Genomic DNA, 17,346 nt, shown 5'->3' with positions numbered 1-17,346 from the left:
CAGTATTGTGGGATCGCGGCAATCCATCACTGATGGATGGGCCCTATTACACTTTTTAATGTTGAAAAGGTAGATTTTCAAGAAAGAAATAACAAAAACTTCATGATATATGATAATCCCCTTTAAATTACACCTGTATGGTTTTAGGATGGGGTACTAACTAATACTTGTTGTTTTGGGTTTTTTTAAATGACATTTACAGTAGATCATACATTTTTATCTACATCTTCTGTTTATTGTATTTTTCTTTTTTTTATTAACAATTTCACTATTCTACAAAAGTGGTACTAACAGCCCTAGTCTGGGCTTAAATTTCACTGCACATATGTGAAACAGCAAAGTCAGGTTATAACATGATGTGTGTGTGTGTGTTGTTTGGAAGAGGGTATTGGGGGGAGGTAGGGCGTTAGGGTGCAGCTTTGCCTAGGGCGCCTAGAAACCTTGCATCGGTTCTGGGTGTACATTCAGCTTTGTTTCATGTCATTGTTCCTCGCCCACCAGTGTTGTGATGCTGAGATACCGACAATGATCACATTATTATGAGACACAATGACACACAGTGAATCAATAAACCACACACACACATAGACGTGCTATACACCCACAAACTGGTACATTGATAGCCTGTAATAACATTAATATCACAAATTTGCTGAACATAGATAGGGTGTAAAGACCACAAGACGCTCAGCTCTAGATGTGATACGGTTACACACGCTCCCCTTACAGAAGGGTACAGTATGTTCCGCTACAGCACCCAGACACCGCCAAGGTATTATTTGCATTTTGTCTTGGTCAAACCAAGTCATGTTCTGCAACACGTGATAATGGGGGTATTGTTGTATGGCTTCATGTATGCCTATGAAAATATGTATAAGAAAAAAATTTAACCAGCATTCAACCAAATTAAGTATCAGTGGCACATGGTCGGATGAGAGAAAGTGGGTCCCCACCATCCCCCACTATTATAGGCTGCCTCCCACCCTCCTCCCGCCCCACTAGTGCACAGGGTCCCTTGCTGACTGGATTCTTGTTGGACTGATCTCCCCTTGCTGACTGGACTCTTGTTGGACTGATCGTCCTTTGCTGACTGGATTCTTGTTGGACTGATCATCCCTTGCTGACTGGATTCTTGTTGGACTGATCTTCCCTTGCTGACAGGATTCTTGTTGGACTGATCTTCCCTTGCCGACTGGATTCTTGTTGGACTGATCTTCCCTTGCTGACTGGATTCTTGTTGGACTGATCTTCCCTTGCTGACTGGATTCTTGTTGGACTGATCTTCCCTTGCTGACAGGATTCTTGTTGGACTGATCTTCCCTTGCCGACTGGATTCTTGTTGGACTGATCTTCCCTTGCTGACAGGATTCTTGTTGGACTGATCTCCCCTTGCTGACTGGATTCTTGTTGGACTGATCTCCCCTTGCTGACTGGATTCTTGTTGGACTGATCTACTCTTGCTGACTGGATTCTTGTTGGACTGATCTCCCCTTGCTGACTGGATTCTTGTTGGACTGATCGTCATTTGCTGACTGGATTCTTGTTGGACTGATCCCCCCTTGCTGACTGGATTCTTGTTGGACTGATCTCCCCTTGCTGACTGGATTCTTGTTGGACTGATCTCCCCTTGCTGACTGGATTCTTGTTGGACTGATCTACTCTTGCTGACTGGATTCTTGTTGGACTGATCTTCCCTTGCCGACTGGATTCTTGTTGGACTGATCTCCCCTTGCTGACTGGATTCTTGTTGGACTGATCGTCATTTGCTGACTGGATTCTTGTTGGACTGATCCCCCCTTGCTGACTGGATTCTTGTTGGACTGATCTACCCTTGCTGACTGGATTCTTGTTGGACTGATATTCCCTTGCCGACTGGATTCTTGTTGAACTGATCTCCCCTTGCTGACTGGATTCTTGTTGGACTGATCGTCCTTTGCTGACTGGATTCTTGTTGGACAGATAGTCCCTTGCTGACAGGATTCTTGTTGGACTGATCTCCCCTTGCTGACTGGATTCTTGTTGTACTGATTTTCCCTTGCTGACTGGATTCTTGTTGGACTGATCTCCCCTTGCTGACTGGATTCTTGTTGGACTGATCTCCCCTAGCTGACTGGATTCTTGTTGGACTGATCTCCCCTAGCTGACTGGATTCTTGTTGGACTGATATCCCCTTGCTGACAGGATTCTTGTTGGACTGATATTCCCTTGCTGACTAGATTCTTGTTGGACTGATATTCCCTTGCTGACAGGATTCTTGTTGGACTGATCATCCCTTGCTACATTTATACATATGTAGAGAAAATGCAATAGCCTTACATTAGAGTTACCACAACTAGGGGAGTGACCAAAACCGCAATTAGGTAACCATTTTAATTGTCTAGATTTCAAACCATTTTCTTATCACTGTAATGAAGAGCCCCATCATGACCCTTTGTATGCTATTAGAGGCCCCTTACACCCCTATATATGATTTGGAGACCTCACTTGCTCTTATATGCCACACTGTGTTAAACTAGGACAGATGCATGTGAAGTATCAATAAGTAACCCTGTGGAACAAAAAGGTGGGAGAACACATTTTAAAAAGAAAATCGATTTTTCCAATGAATCCTGAACAAATGTGTCTAAAAAATAGCATGTGGAATATAATAAAGTTGTTTCTTAAAATTGCAAAAGTGCACAGATATATATTGGATGGTTGCTGGGTTTCTCAATCCGCTATTATGTCAGTGTTCACTGAATTATAAAGTAAATAATTGTAAATTAACAAAAAAGTGTGATACATATCAAGTAAACAAGTGAATGTATATAATATCACACAATTTAAAGTAAAAATCCAACTCGCACCTTTGCGCATTTTTTTAAGGTGCGAGTTGGTGCTGGGACTCGCAAATGTAAATGCCTGCAAACTTTTGAGCTCGAGGCTACTACACTATACGAATCTATGCAAGTATTTCCCTATGTAAACGAACACCTTTTAATGCAACTAGCGACTATACAGAAGCCATCACAGATCAGTGAGATCCGGGTAGGCTTCTGTTGGTGTGTTTTAAAAAAAAAAATACGTGCACCCCCTCCCCAGAAGCATAACCAGCCCCGGGCTCTGTACAGCCTGTGCTGGTTCTAAACTATAGGGCCAAAATGCATAGGGGGCCCCTGTATGTTAAGTACCAGCACAGGGCTTTTATGAGCCGGTCCTGGTTATGGAAAAACAGGGGACAAAATGAGTAGGGGTCCCCTGTAATTTCCATAACCAGCACTGGACTATTTATAGTGGGGGGAGGGTACTGCCACAGGCATGGAAACACTTTCATCGTGTTACATGGCCAAAACTTACAGTTACACCTGTAATAATCCTATTGGCAAGGGGACATGATGTCATCAGGGATACTAGGTGAGTATGTGTGCCAGTTAGTGTGAGTGTGCATGTGTGTTTAAATAAAATTGTACTTTCATGGTGTGTCTTGTCTTTATTTAAATATTTATTTGGCTGTGGAACTACAGGTACCAGTGGGACTGTAATGCCCCGTATGCTGGTACTTGTGGTTCTCCAAATACCAGCTTGCTGGGACGTGTAGTACCACAGCTAAAGACAATATTAAAACTTCTATTTTACACAACACATTTACACTATCAACCCGGCACCCACTGGCCTGGGGTGCCGGGGATAGCCCAGGGCTATCAGCCCATACCTGGGGTGCCCCTTTATTGGGCCCAGCCTGGGCTGACTAGCTGTCAGGGGTAAAGCTTTGGCTGGGGAAACTGGTGAAAGGTTTTCCCTGGCTGTGGCATTACACCCCCGCTAGAAAGAGTCCTGTGCTGGTTATAGAAATTACAGGGGATCCCTACTCATTTTGTCCCCTGTTTTTCCACAACCAGGACTGGCTCAGAAAAGCCCTGTGCTGGTACTTAATATACAGGGGCCCCCTACGCATTTTGGCCCCTGTATTTTTAAAACCTGGACCGGCTTTATATAGTCCGGTGATGGTTATGCTACCGGGGAGGGGGTGCATGTCTTTTTTTTTTTAAAGTGTTTTTATATGTACACACAGAAACATGCACGTATCTCATGGATATTTGCATGTTTCAGGATACTCTCGTCCATTTGAACCTGGTCTAAAGTTCTGGCAAACTTTTTTCAAGTTTGGCTTGCGAATTTGCAAATCGCAACCTGTTACATTTGGAGAGTTGTAAGTTTAGAATGGGAAAACATCTGGATGCGATTTGGCAATTTGAGATTTGGGGGAAAAAGTAAAAAATGCAAAAAAACCTGTTCTCACGCTCTATTACATTTGCGATTAGCCAAAACATGCAAATTTACTGTCAAACTCGCAAAAAAAAACCCAAAATCGCAACCTATTACATTTGGCCCAAAAAGGACTGGAAAAACAAAAAACTGGGAATACTGTAGGTTAAAACTAGAATACCCCAGACTCCAGAACGGCTTCCCCTTCCCCAGTAGCCAGTGTATGGTGGTGAATGTGTGTGACGGTACAGCCGCTCCACACCCGCCATCGCCGCCCGGATCTCTGCCTCCAACCACCAGTGCTCCTCCCCACACTCTCTCACCATCTGCGGTCTACGGAGTTACGTCAGGTCACATGCATGCTCACGTTGCACAGGGGCTGCAGGGGCGGTTCCTCCGGCCTTACACAGTCACCAGTAAAATTACACTTCTCCACTCCACAAACCTAACACGGGACTAACTGCGCCAATACGGGATGTATATTTTATTATGAAATCCGGGACGATCTGTATTATAGGGTGGCAACCCTATGTGAGACATAAGCTTCTGCTTGATTCCAGGTTGGTTTTGCCTTTTAAATTGTTGCTGCTTTTAGAAAAAATGGGCGAAATCATGCCGATGCATATACTATACATGTTTTCAGAGGCGTCTTAAGAGAGGAGGGGGCCCGTGTATATTCCCCGTCAAGAGCCCCCTCCTCTCTCCCTGGCGGCCGGCATCTGACTGGCGTGGCTGGCCGGCCACTGCAGCATCAGTAGGCTCTGAGCACTAGAGTGTGCCCAGAGTCTACTGGGCATGAGCAGATTGCCGGAGAAATGGTGTGGGCACCATTTTCCTTGCGTTTTTCCTCACTGCGCTTGTGTAAAAAGAAAGAAAAATGGCCGCAGCGCCCATTTTCTGGCGTTTTGAGCAGCACTGAGACACCTAACGCAGGACCTCGGAGAGGTAAGTTTTAGATAATATGGGTGCAGGGTGTGCCCGTGTGCACCACACACCCTGCAACCATTATAGATAGATACGCCCCTGAATGTTTTGTTCTTTAAGTTTAGTTCCACTTTATGAAGTGATATAAACTAATGCATGTAAATCTACATTTCCACCTTATTCTAGTAACATTTAAATGTCATTTTCTGTATTCCGTTACCAAGTGGAAGAAGTGAAACCGCCTCTGCTTTCTTACAGTCTACAAACCGCATTAGGGGAACCCTTAGTGTAGGAGGGGGTGTCCTGTGGGTTCCAATGAACATGTTGCTGGGTAGGATTAATTTCTGCAAACTAGAACTGTTATAATTATATTGCTGTGCACAGGACACCTGCAGGCCTATAACACATTGTAAGACAACATTCATTGCGGTTATAGACTTCTCCTGAGTCTGCTGGGTAACTATATGAGGGGGGTGCGAACACGCTCTGGGGTGTGTGACTGCACAGATTAGTAGATAGCAGCAAACTCTCTACTATGGGCCCTAGGGAAAATGGAGTCATGAGCCTCCTACTCAATTGGCCCAAACCGTCCTGTATAATACGGGATTGTTTCGAATTTGAAAGCAACTTGCTGTGTCCCATATTGATGCAATATGCTTTACCCAGGCCTTGGCTTGTTGGAGGGGCCCAGCGGGGGACTGAGTTTGTTGCTGAGGGGGACATTGTACAATTTTTCAGCACTGCTGAGGTGGACAAATATCCCCTTTACGGCATGTTGCAACATGCATAGTAATTCTATTGTTTAGGAGGGGCATGCCTCCCTGGTAGAATTGCTTTACATCCAAGTTTTCTCAGGATAATACTGGAATTAAGGTCTGTGTCCCAGAGTCCCGAAGACAGCCTTTGGGATGCCCAAATGTCCCGGTTTCATAGGGAGGGCAGCCACTGTCACAGAGGGCGGTCTGGACCTGCCAGTAATTGCCCACCAATCACACGCGCCTGCCTGGGAGCCAACCGTGAGCAGTCTTACAACCCCGAGCTGGTTTGAACTGGAGCCATGCCTCCCGCCTTGCTGATTACTTGTGTTGGGGGTGGGAATAGGGGCAGACTGTTTGACTGTGCTTTGACCAATCAGGGGATGCGGACGCCTGCGTGCTGACAAAGGCAGCAGACGTTATATATCGGTTTGTGCTGTGTGAGCGATGCAACGATTACAGTGAGTGAATTGCTGCTGGACGTGAGGTGACTGAGGTGCAGCTGTTGACAGGTAAGTACAGACTCCTCTGAGTGAGGTCACTCATATTACTGACTGCTTCCTGACAGCTACCAGTGGTCAACCTTTGCTGCTGTAGGTAGAAGAGATGTGCGGTTCAGTTCCTACAGAAACTGAACACACCCGAGCTTAGGGGTTACAAGTTGAACTGAGCCAAGCCTTGGGTCTTCCCGCTATGTTCGGATCTCAAAACAAGACAAAACGTCATCTTGCCGGCGTTGGATCTCGCATCTATTGGATTGCATATTAAATTCCCTCCCTCGTTATCGGATGCCATTTTGCACCGGAGAGTGGAGGAAGAAGGTGTGGGGACTGGGCTGCAGCACTGAATAAATGCCAATAAGATGAGCGGACAAGAATACCTTACAGTATATAGGGGCACTTATTCCAGTCAGGGACGTTTCTAGAGAGGAGGGGGCCCGTGTGCAGTCTCCGACACGGGCCCCCTCCTCTCCGCCCGGCGGCTGGCAGCGCACTGAGATGTGTGCGGCCAGTGCCGGAGTTATAGACTCTGAGCACTAGAGTGTGCCCAGAGTCTATAGTGTATGCACAGTGTCGAAGCTGGATAATTGGCTGAGACAAGATCAGTTTAAAAAAGGATCGCAGCGACGCCATCTTGCGACTGGCCGCAAGACGCCATCTTGGAAATGAGATCGCAAGACGCCATTTTGTGAATGGCCGCCCAAGCGCCATTTTAGATAAACTCACACTTTAGTACATGTGGCGATATTACTATTAGCATCATGCGATTGCATCTTTCACCATTTCTCATACACACATTAATACGCACAATTGCGCTGTTAACTAGTCAAATATTAGCGAATGCATAAGATCCTGTATGAAAACGCTGAATATTAGCTTCAAGCACACGCATCTGCCCCAAGTTAACTAGCGTCTTTACATCAAACCCCACATACTCACACATTACATATTCACATACATTCCGGTAATATCGATGGAGAGATCGCAACATGCTTTCTCAACTTATGGACCGCAGAGACTTCAAGCAAGAAAATGTACATTATATGAATAACTGTTAGGATTTGCATGAGGCGGGAAACCAGAGACCATCAGTTGTTAGAGGCTGGACTGTGTCTATTTGAACCAACCTGTTAAATGCCTTGTAACATATGGCCTCTCCTTTAGGACCAATGGTATTAGCAACAAACTTCTCTATTGTGTTGTCTATTTCTGGGGGGTATAAATATGTGTGCTCTGACCCTGGGTTTCGAGTCTTCGTGCTAAATACTGATTGACAAGGGGTTTCTTGCTGATGCCTACATCTGGTCCAGAGTGCTGCGTATGTATAACTGTACTTGGGTCTGTATAATTCCTTTGCGCCAAATTGTACTTAGAACTAGCGTGTAACTGACTGTACTTTTACTTGAATAATACTTTGTGCTTTGGAACCACAGGTTCTAGGTCTGGAGTCTTTATTTACTGTATGACTGCGTAGCAAAATAGCGTCATCCTTAGAGGTATATAGGCAGGATATCAGAAGGTATAGGCAGGGGTGTATAGAGGTTCAAAGGCAGTTTCGTTAGTTGGGGGCTCGTAGTGAAGTCACTTACCCACTCACACGGCACATACGGTTATCGATATCTCACCAAAGGGTGGAGTGGCCACATGCAGGGTTTACCTGCAACCGTTCGGTGCTGAGAGATCGCTACCCGTTTTCGTGTGAGCCAGGGATGCTGACTAGAATCCAGGGACAAGAGAGGAAAAAGTTTGTTTTCCTTTGTTGATAGGACCTAACATTTAAAGGGGTGCCGCAGTATTGAACACGCGGCTGAGTCGCAGTTTTGCGCACAGTAAAGATGCACTTTTGTGTACGCAGCTAAAGATTGTCATACGGTTGTGTGGTAGTCGCATTATTGTGTATGCGACTGGTCGCACAATAGCGTATACGTACTTCCGGTTGTGCTGCCACATGTTTAAACAAAGCCATTGAGTTTACATTATCAATTGTTGCCGATAATTGGGTTAATGTGTAGTTTTCTGCGCAGGAAAAGAGTGTGTGATTGTGAGAATTTGTTTAGGGTGTAACACGGGACCTAAAGGTTAAGGGTATTGTATGACCCTTAAGTACTAGGCGCAGGAGTTGGCCTAGTAGCTCGGTAAGTAGCTACCATTCTATACACAACAGCAAGTGTACATGTTGTCTTTGTTGTAGGGACCAGCTCTCAGTGTGATTGCAGTGTTCAATAAATGCATCCGAATACTTGAATAAGTTTGAGGATAGATAAGCACCCTGTTTGATATGTAATTTTGTTAGGTAAGTTAAGGGTTAAAAGCTGGAGGGGGATGTGGTTAGTATTCGTCACTTGAGGAGTATAAGCCTATGGTAGGATTTAAGGGAGGGCTTAGAGGTTCCATATAAATAGCCTGGTGAGGGGAGCCATCTTCCTCTTTCCAGTTTATTTCAACCAGGCTGGCTAAGTGGCATATGTATTGTATTTTATATGTCTGTCTTTCTCTTCTTCTTTCACATTTCACACCCCATTTATTTCCCCTGGTCTATCACCCTCTCTGTCTCCTGTTAATTTTATCTTTTACTACTTTCCTTTTTCTAATTTCCCCCCTTCCTTTCCTTTCTGCACATGTTCCATACTTTTCCTCCCCCTTCCCCCGCTTGTGTTTCCATATAGTCCCTGTTACCTGCCAGTGCCCTCCCTCCCTGTCATTTCCAGATACACAGGCCCCGTGTCCCCCCCCCCCCCCCCGCCCCCGGCTGCCAGGCCTCTCACCTCCGTGGCTGCTTCCCCAGCCAGGCGAGGGCCATGGTCCGCTCAGGCGCAAGGCTCCACCTGCCTGCACACCCGCTGCCGGCTCTCGATTGCCGCCCCCCCACATCGACCACCCCTTCCCCGCGGCCGCCTGCTCTCAAGCGGCAGCAATATTAGCTAGACGGCCCCCACTCCCCGTCTCCCCTCACGCTAAGCGCGGCCATCCCGCTCCCTGCACCGGTGGCTAGCTCCACCCACAGGGTTGCGGCGGCCATCTTGTGCAGCCAGGCGCCGCATGGTGCTCTGCTGCACCCCTCCGACCCCCCCATGCCCCCACTACTTAAGAACAGGGGGACACCTCCCTGCACAGCCCCCCCCCCTGCTCTGCCAGCACCAGAGACCCCCTTGGTGCGGTGTCCCCTAGCGCGCCACCCACCAACTTGTCCCCTTTCCCCCCCCCGCACCCTGGGGTGGGGGTTACACCCCCCTTGCATTTAGGGGCGGCTGGTGCACAGCACAATAATCCTGCCCCATTCAAGCCTACAATGACGCGCCGCCGGGCTGCCCCCCCCCCTTATTTCCCTGCCACCGGGATGCTGCACATAAGCCCAATGCATTTTTCAGCCCCTTATCATCCGCCCCGCTTATGCACTGCCAGCCACTGCCCCCCACTCTCCTCCAGTTCGCCCCCTCCGCTGCTAACGCGGCCCCCCCCTTTTTTCCCAGGGATTGGTGCCTCACTACAAGGCGCAATAGCTATGCCCATCCAGCCGCATGCCACTATAGCTGTTTTCCTGAACCCATACATGTTTCCACCCCCTCCTCACACCCCCCCCCCAAAACCTGATCCCGTACCCCTGCTGGCTACAGCATCTCCTGCTCTTTCTTCTGCGGAGGGACTTTGTTGTGTGGGTTTCACCGGATATTTTTTCGAGCCCCCAGGTCACAGTTTTTTGAGCGTCTAGGACCATTGTCGAAGTCCAGCGGACAGATGGTGCTGATGTCGAATCAAGTCGTGGTGGGCGCACCGCCAGCGAGGGACTGTTGGCGAACACAAAGGAGCCAGTGGCTGGGCCTTCCACGTCAGGATCAGGTGAGCATGGTGTTAACCCATTTGCGCAGCACACATTCCCCTTCCACTGATGATTCTAGCGATTCTTCCAGTTCATTTGTAAATCCGCGCAAGCTTAGGCGTTACTTAGTGCAAATTTAATGGGTAGCAAGGGTGCCCTTAGAGATTTAACACAGTGTCAGCAATTGAGGTACCGGATGAAGTGCGGGTTATGGTTCACTGAGCGAATACGGCTATCCTTAAAGATTTGAAGTTTTAAAGTAGGGAGCGGTTAGTGAAGAGTAAATTTGTGGATATGTTTGTGATTACGGCTGACGCACGTAGGTTTAGTTCAGGCTAAGTCAGCAGGAGTAATGGCGGGGGCCTTCGGGTATGTTATGTTTTTTGCGGCGTGCTACCTTGAGTCCAGACACAACAGGAGGGACAGGCAGTGTTTTCAATTAGGTTTCAAGGATGTTGAGGTTTGGCTTGCTCGACCAACTGCCTAGCTTGCCTGCGGAATCCTCGGTTGGTCGGAAGCAGCCCTTTCTGGCCTGCCCAGATCTGTGGGCATCAGCCGCTGGTAGTGCTATGCGTGTAATAACACGCAGGGTCATATGGGGCAGGCTGTGGATACAGTCATATCTGCATGCTCTGTGGGAGCATTCATCCAGCCAAGGTGTGCGCGTTGGTCTGCCGCACAGGGTCAAGGAGAATATTGCAGCAGCAGCGCAGAGGTGTTCAGAAAAGCACCGTCATTGATTAATTTGGGGGGTTTTGGCGTGGGTTTGCATTTATCTTTGACACAGGAATATTCTTGGTTTCTGAGAGGAATCTGAAAGCGGAAGTCGGGTGGGGGCCCATGCGTGGCCCCTTTTGCTCCACCCACTTTTGGTAGGGTTTAGGTGCACCGCCTTCAAGGGGGTGTCGTAGAAGGAATTGGGTAAATCGGGGTTGTTACAGAGTCTCTTACATAAATGGAAGGGTTCGGCAATCACACAAAATATCTGTCAGATCACTGCGCCGTTTAACAAACGGGGGTAGGGCTCTACTAGCTAAGGCAGATATCGCATCTGCTTTTTGACTGCTGCCCATTTCACCCCGAGTCCTTTAAATATTTGGGGTTTGGAGTTGCAGGGCTCAATTACATTACACAGAGGGAAAGCCCTTATGGCCTTGTGGTTAAGATGACTGTTTTTACATGGCGGCCGATTGGCTTTTTCATCTCGTGTACTTTAGTTGAAGGTTTTAGTTACTTTTTGCAGTAGTTGTCCTTGCGGGTATTGGGACATACTGTTGTGTCCCGCTACCTGGATGTTTTCATGTTATGGGACTAGTAGATACCAGAGTTTGCCAGTATTCAATTAATTTCCTTAGTTTAGTCGTTATGGGAGCCCCGATGGCTCGTGACAGGTAAGAAGGTTCAGTTATGCGCATTATCTTATTTGCGGATAGAAATCAATACCTTGATAGGATTATGCCGCTTGCCTAGGGCGAAGGCGTGGCGTTTTGGGGAGTTGCTAGTAGCATTTCATTTAAAAAAAAAAAAAAAAAGTTTTGCTAGTACAGTTGCAGTCGCTATCGGGCCCCCTCAGTTTGGCATTTAGAGTCATACATAGGGGTCGGTTTTTCAGTAGACGGCTAGAAGGAGCCACAGCAGGGGTTAGGAAGCCTCGTCACCTCATATGTGTCCCTCTGGAGCGGAGTGGACATGCTGCGCATTTGTTTGTTTGTTTTTTGGGTTTTTTTTATGCGCAAATTCAACGGAGTACAGTTCTGCACACGTCACCCATAGCCAAGTCCGAACTTAGACCGTTACGTATGCATCCTGTTAAGTGGTGCATTTGAAGGGGAGTGTGGCAGGGAGCCTTGGCCGGTTTCCAGTGGGGTTCAGGGCCTAGACAGGAACATCCTTATTCTTGAGAATTTTTCAATTGTAGTGGCGGTCGAACTGCGGTCCAGCAAGCCTTGCATTAGGCAAATCCTGTTTGGTGATAACTTAGGTGTGGTATAAGAAGGCTCTAATCTAGGACGGACTTGGATCCGGCCTCGCAGTGGTTAGGCATCTATGTGTTTAAGGAATATTGAGTTTAGGGCACGGCATGTTTCGGGCGTTGCTACCAAGATAGTGGACATCTTATATCGTTCAGTAGGACATGTTTCATTCGCTCGCGCCTCCTGCTAATTTACATGGTTCCTCCTTCCCCTTCCATGCCTGGCGGATCGTCACGCCGGCATCCAGGGGCTAGCACGGAAGTCATGGGCACCAAGTACATTAAGACCTACACGCTAGTTTTGTGCGATTGGCAAGGTGTTTAGCTTTCAAGAGCGGGCGGTTTCAGGTGGTTAATGATTGTATGGCAGAGTTTGTCTGTAGCTGCTATGACAGGGGTCGTTCCAAGGCGGCTTGTCTCCAGTGTTACCCAGTATAATTTTCCAAGTTGCACGTTTGGCGGATCCTGACAAATTATTTGTATTAAACAAGGCATTTAATAGGGTGGGCAAGAGAGTATTAACAAAGGTATTTAATAGGGTGGGCAAGGGAGTGTCCTAACAAATGCGTTGCGCGGAGCCCCATCAACGCAGCCCTATTACAGGATTTGATTGGGCCAGTAAAGGAGTGGCTTCGGTCAAGTGCTAAGCGCCTTCCCCCCCCCCCCCCTTTTTGATTAGCATTTTCATTAGCTTACTTTAGGGCTTTTAGAATGGGCGAGCTAGTTGCTGCTACTAAGATTTCTGCGCTATCAGGTTTAATGTTAAAATAAGGTGGTTATCAAACCGGTATTGAGCTTGTGCTGAATAGATGGGTCTAAGACAGATTAACTGGCAGGGAGCGAAGGATTTCTATTCAGATGCATGCAGATCCAGTGATTTGGCCAGTTGCTCTTTGGGGTACTTTAATAGGGTTTGCCCTCCAGGTGGCGGGCAGTGGTTATCCATGTTAATCTAACTCCCTTTTGTCCAGGTCGTACTTTACGAGGGTGTTTCAGAATTATATTATAGCTAGGGCAGTGGAAGTCGTATTTGAAACAAGTAGCATTAAGTAGTTGCGCTCCTTGCGAGTTTGTTGGGAAACCCAGGGGCCTTATGCCTACTGCCACTAGGGATTCTGAAAGGATTTTCAGCTTTTGCCCTCAAGGAGGTTTTGCTGTTTTTCATCTTCAGATGGGTCACCCAACTATTTGTTTCCCTTTCCTTGTGGTTAGATTATTATTGTTATTATACATAGCAATTTCTGTTTGTATTAAATACCAATATCTGTCTGTATAAATGCCAATTCTGTCTAGGTGAACTTTCGGACAGGGTTGTCCGTGAGTGCTAACTGTCGGGTGTGGGAAAATTCCTATATTTACTGGGCTAGCCAGCACCCTTTGGAGTTACATGCCCAATTTTGGTTGTGAGTGCGTAAGTGGCATTGCTTAGGATTACGAGAAATGCACTGTAAGTGCCTGCTAGATGCCCCATGGGCAGCAGAGGAGAAGTTTGGGGCCAGACTTGGGAGGCAATGATTTGGTCGCGCTCGTGGGTATTGAACGGATATGGCCATTGCACGCTTGTCATTTAGCGTTTGGTGGACGCGTCATACAATACCCAAGTTTATGTCACGGGGCAGAGAGCTTGCATAGGCCCGACGGGGTACATCTCACGAGCGCGCGGCTAGAGCGTTGACCGATGACCTCTGCAGTTTTCAATTTCATTAAGAAGGTCACAGTTTTGGTGGCGGGCCTGGTTCTGCGAAGCGGGCTTTGGCGGGAAGCAGTGCTCATGGGCGGCCTATTATTAGCGCAGGAGTGCCTGTGGTAGCATTCTTCCTTTGAGAGCGGCCAGTTTGTCACCGCCTAAAAGGGGGGACATGGTCATTGTTCCAAGGGAGGGACCAATACTGTGCCAATTAGGGAAGGATGGTACTGCCCCAGGTCAGTCTGTGCAGGGCGGGGATCCGCCCCTTTTTATTTGTATTGATATCCACTGGGCTGTGGCCTTGGAGCACTGCTTTCTTCTTGCCACCTATTCTAGAATTTCAATTTGATCAATAAATTCTGGCTGTGACCTCTTTGAATTCCATATACATGTGTCAGTGTGTTTATTTCTAGGTTTAGGATTAAGTTAAGTTAACAAAAGGGAATAATAAAACAAATGGGTGACTTATTAGGTTGGGTTATTTGAGCATTGTAGTTGAGCCACACTAGGAAACTTGTGATTGTGAGCTGAGAGATAATAGGTGAGCGGGGGCATCTAGAAATTTCTTCCGTAGGTGAGCGAGGGCATCTAGAAATCTCTTCCGTAGGTGAGCGGGGGCATCTAGAAATTTCTTCCATAGGTGAGCGAGGGCATCTAGAAATCTCTTCCGTAGGTGAGCGAGGGCATCTAGAAATCTCTTCCGTAGGTGAGCGGGGGCATCTAGAAATTTCTTCCGTAGGTGAGCGAGGGCATCTAGAAATCTCTTCCGTAGGTGAGCGGGGGCATCTAGAAATTTCTTCCATAGGTGAGCGGGGGCATCTGGAAATTTCGCCCGTAGGTAAGTGAAAGTATCTAGACTGTCTTTCACCAATTTAAATCTTTATTGAAAAACTTAGGGTTCTCCCATGATGAGGGCCAAGCAAACGGTAGAGATGTTAAATTATTTGCTGCTGTTGGAAGCGCCACTTGGGTCGGCGCGGCATATTATGCATATTAAGTACGGTGCCATGCAACCAGGTATTGTGATTTATGGTTTCATATGAGGAGGAAGAGTGTTAAACCGTTTCCTAGAATTGGTAGTTTTGATAAAGATGTATTGAAAAATGTCCGAGACCACATCAGTCTGATGCGCTCTCGAGGTAAAAAGGTAAAATATTATGAAAGTTTAAAGTTGTGGCAGCATGAAGGGGATGCGTGGCTTAAAAATGCGCAAGCGATGCAAACTAGCGTTGTGAGCGCATTGCCAGAGATTGCATCCGCGCCGCTAAATTGCAATACGAGCGAGCCGCAAAATGGCGCGCACGTGCGGCAAGGTAGTGTTGTAGAAGGTATTGCCAGGAAGTTCACGCACACCACCTCCACCTTATGTGGATGGAGGTGCAAGTACAGTTATCAAAAATACCCATAAAAATGTAACAAGCAATTTGTACCCTCTCTTAAGCAACCATAAAGAAAATGTTCATGATGTGGATGATGAGCCTATTGTAATGTCTGCCATTTCCCATGCTGTACAGATGATAGATGCTGCACCACAACAATCACGAGTGGTGCCGTCATCTCCATCAGTAACAGTAAGGGAAGTGCTAGCCCACTCTGCACCCGTAGAGGAAGTTGTTAATATCATACGTAGCAACAGCAGATTACACCCCCAGCCAGGTAGCAAGGTCAAAGGTAGCAGCGCTGCCGGTCTGCATTCCATTCGGACTATAACTGTTCCGAATGGAAATGCAGATGCGAACGGTGTAGTGCCCACGAAGGAAGTGGTAATCCATTGTCCTTGGACAAGAGCAGAACTAAGGGGGTCATTCAGGCCCACTCGCAAGCGGCAGTACGCTCGCAAGTGGGTCGATGTTCCCCACTGCGCATGCGCACGACGGAGGGAGCTCCATCGTGCGCATGCGCGAGACCCGGCGAGAGACGGGGAATCCGTCGCTTGGGGTCTTGCACCAAAGGGGGCGTGCTGTCGATGGTGACTGACAGCACGCCCCCTTTGGTGGGCGTGCCGGGGGCGTGCCTGCCAGACGGAGGCGTTCCCATGGGAACGCCTACCGTCTGAAGCCGGCCCCACTGACATCACTAGTGATGTCAGTGGGAGTGCTTTTGGCTCTGATAGAGCCAAAATCACTCCAGGGCTTGCGGCAGGGAAACCCTACCGCAGGGTTTCCTTCGCAAGTCCGATGGCCACGATGGTCAAGACCATCGCGACCTTCTTTTTGGATGCTCATATATGCTGTGGATGGTGACCCACAGCTATACGAGCATCCAGGAGGACGCTCCATTTTAATGGAGGAGGGCCCTGATTCAGAGCGAGCGCTCTGGTCAGAGCGTCCGGCTCTGAATCAGGGCCTAAATTCCATCATAAAAGATTTCCCCGATCCCAAAAAGGAACTAGCCAAATGTCAAAGATTTTTGAGAAATTTGGGTAGTTCTCATGAGCCAACTAAAAAAGATTGGCGTGTGGTGTTAATGGCCTGTCTACCACACAATACCGATGTGACAAAATGTATCAACGATTGTGTATTGGATGGTGACGTTCCCTTAACAGACCAAGTAAACCAAGATAATATTTCCCGCATCATAACTCAATTGGGTAACTGGAACAAAATTTTCACCATAAAGCAAAAGGCGAGTGAATCTGCAGAAGATTATTGCGACCGGGCTCTGCAGACTATCACCCAGTACACTGGGGGCCTGATTCAGAGCCGGACGCTCTGAAAAGAGCGCTCGCTCTGAATCAGGGCCCTCCTACCAAAAATTGGAGCCACAGCTTCTGCGAGCGGCCAAAAAGATGGTTGCGATGGTAAAGACCATCGCGACCATCGGGCTTGCGACGAGACCCTGCGGCGAGACCCTGCGCAAGCCCAGGAGTGCTTTTGGCTCTATCAGAGCCAAAAGCACTCCCACTGAAATCACTAGGGCCGGCTCCAGATGGTAGGTGTTCCCATGGGAACGCCTCTGTCTGGGCAGCAATGCCCCCAGCACGCCCACCAAAGGGGGCGTGCTGTCACTCACCATCGACAGCACGCCCCCTTTGGTGCGAGACCCATAGCGACGGCTTGGCCGTCGCTATTCGGGTCTCGTGCATGCGCACGACGGAGCTCCCTCCATCGTGCGCATGCACACTAGGGCACACTCGACCCGCTTGCGAGCGCTCAGCGCTCCCGAGCGGGTCTGAATCAGGCCCTGGGTTAGAAGATATTAAAGATAGCACTCACCACAGGGGAATGATTGTCACCATACTCATGGATGGCCTTAAAGAGAACCTAAAGACCCGGGTTCAGACCTCACAGCCTGGCTGGAGGGGAGTCACAATAGAAACCCTCATAGAATCTGCCATAGAACATGATAAAAACATCTCATAGAAGAGAGAGACCCAGAGCGAAAAACTAATGGCTGTCAGTATCCAAGGTCTGGAAGGAATGACTGTAACATCACAGCCAGTAGAC

General features: G+C 47.9%; 1 protein-coding gene across 1 annotated transcript in view; it reads right to left on the bottom strand.

Moving 5' to 3' along the window:
- The window catches only part of MAP4K1 (mitogen-activated protein kinase kinase kinase kinase 1), a 135,672-nt gene that overhangs the window by 77,760 nt on the left and 40,566 nt on the right, over positions 1 to 17,346 (bottom strand). The window lies entirely within an intron of this gene.

This window comes from Taudactylus pleione, unplaced genomic scaffold (assembly GCF_031769625.1).
Source record: "Taudactylus pleione unplaced genomic scaffold, aTauple2 ptg000199l, whole genome shotgun sequence".
In the NCBI taxonomy this organism is placed as follows: Eukaryota; Metazoa; Chordata; class Amphibia; order Anura; family Myobatrachidae; genus Taudactylus; species Taudactylus pleione.
Note: the sequence above shows the minus strand (reverse complement) of the source record. Positions and strands in the feature narration are given on the sequence as shown.